This window comes from Elaeis guineensis, chromosome 6 (genome assembly GCF_000442705.2).
Source record: "Elaeis guineensis isolate ETL-2024a chromosome 6, EG11, whole genome shotgun sequence".
In the NCBI taxonomy this organism is placed as follows: Eukaryota; Viridiplantae; Streptophyta; class Magnoliopsida; order Arecales; family Arecaceae; genus Elaeis; species Elaeis guineensis.
In genome coordinates this window covers 124,225,941-124,235,614 of record NC_025998.2, presented here as the reverse complement: position 1 = coordinate 124,235,614, position 9,674 = coordinate 124,225,941, and the positions used below count along the sequence as shown (strand labels likewise).

Below are 9,674 nucleotides of genomic sequence, written 5' to 3'. Positions count from 1 at the left end.
CTCTCTAGCCCACATCCTCTCTCTCTTGGTGTCCCCTTATTGGAGCTTTTAGAGAGGTGGGCGGCAACATTGTTTTAATGACAATTGAATGGTGCCAAGTTATTATTTGATTTCATCTTCTTCCTTTAAAGTTGTTGGAAGTTAGTTACAACCACTTCTTGATTGTTGTTCTTCTTGATTAGTTGAAGCATCAAGAAAGATTTTTAGTTTCTTCAAGAATCAAGAAAGAAAGATCAAAAGGATTCACAATTTTAAGCCTATCCAGACTTGGTTCAAGCCTATCCATGCTTGGTTCAAGCCTATTCAGACTTTTGGTTCAGGCAAGCAAGATTAAGAGGAGCCTATCTAGATCAGCTCTGTGGATACTCCATAGAAACAAGATGCTTGTGCTACTGATTCAGAACCTGTTTAGCCCCAGATCCAGAGATTGAATCAGATTAAACTCCAGTTATAAGCTTGAAGCAAAGAGAAAGTGATTCAGGTATATGAATTGATTACAGACTTTCATTTATTCATCCTAAAATCAGTTTATGTTAATTTTAGCATATGAACTAGATCCATAGGTAATTTTATATGATGAATGTATGCTTAGATTAAAAGTATTTTAATCTGATTTTTTCACTATATTTTAGATTTAAAAAAAATTTTAAAATCTACATATACTAGCACTTATAGAAAATCTAATAGTGGTATCAGAGCCATATATTTATATGTATAAAACTAGCATAAAAGTTTTAAAAATTATTTTCAAAATTTTAATTTTAGTTTATACATAAGATGTATATATTTATATTGAGATCTGAAAAGTATTTTAGATTCGAATTTTATTCATATATGCGATATATGAAAGTATGCATAGGTTAAAATTAAATTTCTACGATTTGAATTTTTTGTATATATGATATATGATGGTATGTTTAGATTTAAAATTGATTTTTGAAAAATTTAAATTTTTTTATGTATATGATATATAATTGCATGCATGTTCTAAAAATATTTTGAGAGTCAAAAACTCATTTTTCAATGAATTTAGATCTGAAATTTATTTTTTTGATTTGAAATTAGTATGTGCATGAATTGTTGGGCTTGAGTAGTTTTATATTAGGTCAATAAATTGCATCTTAAGTTACAATTAGATCATATTGAATTAAAATTGATGTAGCTATTGATCAAACCAAGTCAAGTATTAATTTGGGTTAGATCAATTGAGCTTATGATTCTACAAGTATTGTAGATTGAATTGATTAAATCCTATATATAGAATCGAGTCACCCTAAGGACCTAATCCTACTTTATAGCTTGAATCCGATTCACCTAAGCTGACTAATTGAAATCAATAAGTCATTTGGTGCCTAAGACAAGTTTCAATCGGTGGTTTTTAATTAGGAGGCTACTCACCTAGACAATTTTGCCTACGGTGAGTTAATAGCATATCCTCCCATCGATCTCACTTATCTGGCTAATTGGATGATTAGGTTCATTAGTTGCTAAGGCATTTTGGTTTAGCCCATGCCAATTAGATCGGTCATGTGATGACTGGTTAGATGAGATCTAACTTAAACCTTCCTAATTAATATTAAGCCTTATGGTCTTTCACTGCTGTAGAAGTACAGACGTGGTACTGACGTTGACTGTTCTTGACTAGTTACAGTGGTTCAGTTGTATCAGAAATACGTAACCGCTCTACTAGCAAAGAGTTGCTCTAGGGTGAAGATAGGATTGGGCCTAATATGTGTTATCTGAGGGATTTAATGACGGCTTCACATTTGCTTGTGAATGATGGGTCAGGCTTAACCAAGGAGTGGGGCAATATATATTATTTGAGCTCTCATGACTTAAAAACCAAATCACTATAATATGCTTAGAGAAGCATCTGGATAAAGAGTGATGGTGTCGTAGCATACCAAAATTAATCCTACTTACTACTATGTAGATAGGATAAGTCGGGATCGTATCCACAAGGATCTTAGTTGATTGTTTCGAAAATACAAAAAAAAAGAATAATAGATTGTAAAAAACTAAGAAAGAAGCATGAAAATTATAATAAAATTACTTTTCATTAATCAAATAAAAAAGTGTACATAAAGAAAGAAATAAAATTATGATACAAGATAACTAAACCAAGTTGATCTTCTTGTTACATCCGATGGTGGATGTGTTTCATTGAATCCTTCGTCTTCCTCCATGTAGACAGTGGCAGGATGGTTGGAAGGTTTGGTCTAAGAACTCCAAGGAAGAAAGATTGATAGAAGTAGATATGTAGAAGAGAAAGGGTAGCAGTACTAGGATTAGGACCTCTCCTAGATTTGATGGGATGTGAAAAAGAGATCTGTAGAGGAATATATTGTGTTAGGATTAGTATCTCCCCTAGACTTATGAAGAAGAGGAAGAGGGAGAGAGAAAGAGAGAAGCTTGAAGAAAACTTAGGGTTGGCTTAATTGAAAAAGAGGGAGGCCTTGTGGTTCTATTTATAGAGTGAGGAGGCTAGGGTTTCATGAAAGAGAGATGGGAGTGTGAATAAGGACTTTTGGATCTTAATATTAATTCTCCTCCGTTGATCAATAAGTCATGTTCACACTTAGTTCTATTTATCTTTTAATCTGGGCCTTTGATTGGAGAGGTTGCTACTTGACCCTTGATCTTTAAGTTACGTTCACACTGAAATAAGAGCTGATTGCTTGGTTCACTCAAATCTGAACCAATTTGAATCTAAATTGAATCGTATGAATCCAAACTCCCAATTACCTGCAAAATAGACTAGATAGCATTAAATTTTTAATAAAATAATATTAATGATTATAATATTTAGTGCCTCTAGCATCCTAAATTAAGTATTCATCATATTCCTCAATTTGAACTTTACTCGTCATCGAGTAAAATAGATACATTAGCATTGTACACCAAATTGTCCTTGAATTGAAAGTTATCTTAGATATTTCTAACTATAGTTGATATCTGACTAAATCATTAAAGAGGTACTTCATTAGATTATCAATTCGATCCAATTAATGGTTGAGTATTAGTCATAAAATTTTTAGAGATCTTCTGTCACCGACTTCTTACTCTACTCTTTAAATCCTCAAACTTGATGTGAGCAGGAATTATTGTCTTCTTACAATTTAGTCCCCTTATTCTTTTTTTTTTTGAAGAAATATTTACATGTATAGTCAGTGCAATGTCCTAACTCCTTAAACTTTAGGGCATTAGGTGTAAGGCACCCCTCAGACTTACTAACTTAAGTCAAAAAGGCTACGAGTTAAAACTGACTATACAAGAGGTTTCTTCACATTCTCACCTTTTAATGCGAATAATAATGCTTACTTAGGCGAAGGAGCCCGGTTACTTAATGAGAAATGTTAAAAATTTTTCTTTTTTATTTTAACTCTCTTTTTTTTTTTTAAATAATAATTTTTTTTGCATATCTCGACCTTTCCACCCATACCCCCATAAAGCAGATTCTTCATTGAGATGGTGGGAAAATGGTTCTAGAATCATTTCAAAATTTAGTCTGGTCTAAATTCTTCCATTAATTGGGTGTCCTTAATAATTTTTTTTTCGATATTTCTAAAATTATCTAGATCGTTAATCATTTATTGATTAGAGTGCCTAGTTAATTCAAATTGAGATAAAATTTAGATGCACAAAACTAATTATTTCTGACCATACTCGAAGACTTAATTAGTTATTCTTCCCCCAACTTAATTTTCATTATCCCCAATGAAAGAAGAGAATCGTAACAAAGCAAAAAATAGAGTGTAACAAAGAAAGACACCACCTGAGTTTGATGTGTGTAATGATGATTAAGATGTCGTTCATTGCTGGGCTAGTGTGTTCTTGACTCCATTGATCATGGTGCTCCCCCCCAACTTGGCTAATTATCCTTTTCAAAAATTTTTATAAAATAAAAAGAAATTGGATAGCTAAAAAATAAAATATTGGATTGCCTCCCAATAAGCGTTAAGTTGAAGGTCTTCAGTCAGACCAAGCCAAAGTTTAATTATAAATTGGATCCTGTAATTCAATTGAGTCAACTTGCTCGCCATCTCTAATTTCATCCACATAATGTTTCAATCATTGGCCATTTACTTTGAAGGTATTTTTTCGTTTAGGATCTTTGATTTCAATTGCTCCATGAGAAAATACTTAAGTTATGACATATGGTCCATCCCAACATGAACGGAGTTTTTCAGGGAATAGTCGCAATCTCAAATTATAAAGCCACACTTTTTGATTAGGTTCAAATATTTTTTGTGAAATATATTTATCATGTTAAGCCTTAGTTCGAGCCTTATAAATTTGTGAACTCTCATGTGCTTCATTGCGTAGCTCTTCTTATTTGTTCAATTGTAATCTCCTATTACTACTCACATTTTTCATGTCAAAATTGAATTGCTTTATGATCCAAAATGCACGATGTTCTAGCTCTATCGACAGATGGCAGACTTTTCCAAAAATGAGTCGGTAAGGAGACATTCCTATCGGGGTCCTGTATCCAGTACGGTAGGTCCATAATGTATCGTCTAATCATCCAGACCAATCTTTTTGATCAGGCCTAACCGTCTTCTCAAAAATTTGTTTGATCTCCCTGTTGGAGACTTTCGCTTGGCCACTAGTTTGGGGGTGATATGGTGTGGCAACTTTGTGAGTGATTCCATATTTCTTCATTAAACTTTCAAAGTACCTATTCGTGAAGTGTGTACCTCTATCACTAATAATGGCTCTTGGGCAACCAAATCGACTTAAGATATTATGTTGGATGAATTTGATTACCACCTTGTGATCATTCGTTCTGGTTGCCATAGTCTCAATCCATTTAGATACGTAATCTACCGCAACCAAAATATATTCATATCCATAGGATGGAGGAAAGGGGCCCATAAAATCGATTCTCCAAACATCAAAAACTTCCATGACTAAGATGAGAGATAGGGGCATCATGCTTTTTCTAGAAATATTTTTCGTTTACTGACAGCGCAAGCACTCAAGGCAAAATTTATGTGCATCCTTAAATAATGTTGGCCAGTAAAATCCACTTTGTAACACTTTTGCGGCCGTTTTCTTCCTACTGAAATGTCCCCTGCATGCATGAGAGTGACAAAAGGTAAGTATACTTTGATACTCACCCTTAGGGACACCGTGTCGAATCACTTGGTCAGGACAATGTTTGAACAATTAGGGTTTCTCCCAATAATAATGTTTGACCTGTGAGAAGAATCGATCCTTCTCCTGTTTTGTCTAATGGAGAGGAACTTATCCTATTGCCAAGTAGTTAATGATGTGGGCAAACCATGGGATTTGATCAGAGGATGTTGGAAAAAATTGTTCGTCAGAAAATTTTTTCTTGACTTCATCTGTACCCATCGTATGATCAACTAAGATTCTAGAAATGTGATCAGCGACCATATTTTTGAAATCCTTCTTGTCTCGGATTTTTAGATCAAATTCTTGAAATAGAAGGATCCATCTGATCAATCGTGGTTTAGTATCTTTCTTTGAGAGTAGATATTTCAAAGCTGCATGATCATAATACACTAGAACCTTAGATCCTAACAGATATGAACAAAATTTATCAAGGGCAAATACCACTGCTAGTAACTTTTTTTCTGTCGTAGTGTAGTTCAATTGAGCATCGGATAGAGTTTTGCTAGCATAATAGATCACATGTGGCTCCTTATTGATTCTTTGACCTAAGATGGCCCTTATTGCAAAATCGAAAGTGTCATACATGATTTCAAATGGAAAGGACCAATCAGGAGGTTTTATTATGGGTGCTGTTGTCAGGACTGTTCGTAACGTGTAGAAGGCTTGTAGACATTCTTCATTAAAGATAAATGATGTATCTTTGGCCAGCAGATTGCACAAGGGTCCCGATATTTTGCTAAAATTTTTAATAAAGCGTCTGTAAAATCCAGCATGACCTAAGAAAGATCGTATTTGTCGAATCAAAGTGGGGGGTGGTAGTTTTGAGATGATCTTAATTTTTGCTTTATCTACCTTAATCCCCCTTTCGAAAATAATATGTCCCAATACGATTCCTTCCCGAACCATGAAATGACTCTTTTCCCAACTTAAAACCAAATTTGTCTTCGTGCAGTGCTTAAGGACTTTGGAGAGGTTATGAAGACAATCCTCAAAAGTGGTTCCAAATACAGAGAAATCATCCATAAATACTTCGAGATATTTATCCACCATATCCAAAAAAATGGTCAAAATGCATCATTGAAATGTAGCGGGTGTATTGCAGAGTCCGAACGGCATACGTCGAAAAGCGAAAGTGCCGTAGGGGCAAGTGAAGGTGGTCTTCTTTTGGTCATCCAAAAATACAGATATTTGATTGTACCCCGAATAACCATCTAGGAAACAAAAAAAATATTGACCTACTAGCCGTTCTAGGATTTGATCGATGAAGGGTAATGAAAAATGATCCTTTCTAGTAACGATTGAGTTTCCTATAGTCAATGCACACTCGCCAACCAAATGGTGTGCAAGTGGGAAGCAATTCACTTTCTTCATTCTTCATCACAGTAATACCTGCTTTTTTAGGTACTACTTGAGTAGGGCTGACTCATTTACTATCGGATATGAGGTAGATGATTCCAGCATCTAACCATTTTACCATCTCTTTCTTCACTACTTCCCGCATATTTGGGTTCAGTCTCCTCTGCATATTTCGATGGGGTTTGGCATCTGCCTCACAATGAATATGGTGCATACAGATGGAGGGGTCAATTCTTTTTAGATCGACAATGGACCAGCCGATAGCCTCTTTATTTTTTTTCAGAACACCAACCAATTATGCTTCTTGATCTGATGTCAAGTCTGATGCAATGATCATCGAAAGGGTGTCATTAGGTCCTAGGAATGCATACTTGAGTGTGGCCAGAAGTGACTTTAATTCTAGTGCAGCTAGTGATTCTAATGATGGGGCTGTGGGTGTATTAGCTAATGCAGGCAATGGCTCATACTTGATTGTTTAATGGGGAGTAGTTTCATCACTTGATGTATCAACTAAAATATTTACTTCTTCACTACCTCCCTCCATATCATAGTCGTCCACTCCAAAGTACGTCAAATGGGTGTCTCAAAAATCATGTGCAAAAATCATTGATGTTGCTTCCTCTATAATTTCTCGAATGTATCTATCTCGAAGCAACTATCCATTGATAGTCCTTGGGATACACTAAACATATTTAATCTTAGTTTTTTATTTTCAAATGATACGTCCATGACTCCTGTCCTACAATTGATGCACGCATTTGCCGTAGCTAGGAAGGGTCTGCCTAAGATAATGAGAATTTATCTTGGATTGCCACTCAGTTTCATGTCAAAGATTAAAAAATCAACTAAAAAATAGAACTCATCTACCTTGACCAAAATATTCTCGATCATCCCATGTGGTGTCTTAATTGATCTATCAGCTAACTGTAGAGTGACCGATGTAGGTTTCAATTCTCCGAATCTAAAAAGTTCAAGGTAAAAGATTCACACTCACCCCTAGATATAGGAGAGCTTGTTCGATGTAAAGGTCTCCAATAATGCAAGAAATGGTAGGGGTACCTAGATCTTTAAGCTTTAGACGGATAGGGTGCTGGAATATAGAGCTAGCTTGTTCGGTGAGGCATACTTTCTTCGGGAGTTGTGATCGATATTTACGTTTCTAGGTGCATAATTTTTTCAAAAATTTTGCGTAAGCTGAGACCTGTTTAATTGCATCTAGAAGGGAAGATTAATTTGGACTTGCTTAAATAATTTCAACATCTCATCAAGTCTTTCTCCTTTCTTATCCACAAGAGTGGGGGCTTTTAGGGCACTCAGAAATGGGGCTTTAGGCAAGTAAGGTGATTTCGGTGCAGTTGGTCCCTTTTCTACTTTTGTGTCTTCCTTGCTCTTAGGTGATTTGGGCTTAGTCAGAGGTCTAGAACCAGTCTCATTGATTTTACTCGTGTGTTCAATGACTTTCCTACTTTTGAGAGTCATGATTGAATTGGTATGTTCAGAAAAAGTATCTGGAGTATTGGAGCTCTCAACCATGAATTATCCTCTCAGATTGTTCTCAGATTGGCTAGATAATTTTTCTCCTTCTCTCCTACTGACTGTGGTTGCTAGTTGACCTATTTGGGTCTCTAGCTTAGCAATGGATTGCGTGTGGGAGTTAAGGGTATGGATGTTGACTTCTATCATTCTAGCACTTTTAGAACCTTATTCTCAAAAGCTAAGCTGTGACCAGTGATAGATGATTGAGGAGTATTTTGAAACTGATGGTATGGTCCATACTTATATGTCGGATCCTGATAATTTGATCTAGGTACAGCAGGACCAACCACTGGCTGTGATCTCTAAAAAAAATTTGGGTGATTTCTCCAGTCGGGGTTATAAGTGTTCAAATATGGATCATTTCCTGATCTACGAGCTTGTTGGGCTTGAGTTTGCTAGACCTGCTTATGCACAAATTTAGAAAATTGAGGTGCGGTTGGACATTCACTAACAAAATGAGTTGGGCTTGTACACAATGCACAACATCTTGTACTGGATTAGGTAGAATCGAAGAGTGTCTGGTATTCAGAAGACTGTCTAATTTTTGAGACAACTCCTCTACCTTATTGTGGATATCCATAATATTTTCAATCTGATAGATTCCATCTCTTTTCTGTTGAGATATGGGTTGTTCTCTAGAGGTGGCAGACATATGATGTAGGGAGTTCTCACTAAGTATTTCAAAGAGCTGCCAAGCCTCGTCCTCACTCTTTAGCATGAATGTCTCACCACACGATGCATCGATCATTTATCGATATTTCTCTAATAGACCATCGTAGAAACACTGAACAAGTTGCCATTTGGGGACAGCGTGATGGGGGCATTTACGAATAAGATCTCTTAACCTTTTCCATATCTCATGAAAAAGTTCACCATCCAATTGGGAGAAACTAGTGATGGCTTTTCTAATTTGATTCATTTTTCTAATTAAAAAATATTTCTTGAGAAATTCTCTCTGAAGATGGTTCGAAGTTGAAATGATTATAGAATCTAGGGAGTTTAACCAATGTTTGGCTTTGTCCTTAAGTGAAAAAGAGAACAGTTTCAATCTGAGGGCATCATCGGAGAAGTTTTGAATTTTTACTGTGGAGCATATCTCAAAAAATTCGTTCAAGTATTTATACGGATCCTCATTCATCAGTCCATAGAATGATGGAAGCATTTGAATAATGCTGGACTTGATTTTATATTGTGCTGCCTCCACAGGAGGAGGCTGGATACATGACGAGTAAGTGTAAGATGAGGGAGTAAAATACTCTCTCAATTATCATAATGGGTCAGTCTCTTATTTTGGATCCATAATTTTGATTTGGTTTATTCGAATCATTTTTTCTAGCTCTAGGTCTAATGGGTGTAAATCAGGTTGTAATGATCGGCATCCTAGCATCCACCCAAAAGATCTCACCAAGTTTTAATTTCAATAAATTTTTTTTTTGAAAGAGAAGAGGAGAGTAGGAGGAGGAAAAAGAATTCTAAAGAAGAGAACCTAAGGAGTTCTAATGCTAAGAAGATAGAGAAGAATTAATTAGATTTGATATTTTTAGTCAACAATCAAGTTGTTCAATCAATCCTATCTATGGGTTATCCTAGATCTAGACAGCTCCTAACTGTCAAGGTCACCTTCAAGTACTTCAAATAGC

General features: G+C 35.5%; 1 non-coding gene across 1 annotated transcript; it reads left to right on the top strand.

The window, feature by feature from the left end:
- The first annotated feature begins 8,840 nt into the window (after positions 1-8,840).
- On the top strand, positions 8,841-8,946 carry LOC114912690 (small nucleolar RNA R71). Its single transcript, XR_003798442.1, has one exon. It is a non-coding gene; the product is annotated as a small nucleolar RNA R71 (small nucleolar RNA).
- Positions 8,947-9,674: the final 728 nt, after the last annotated feature.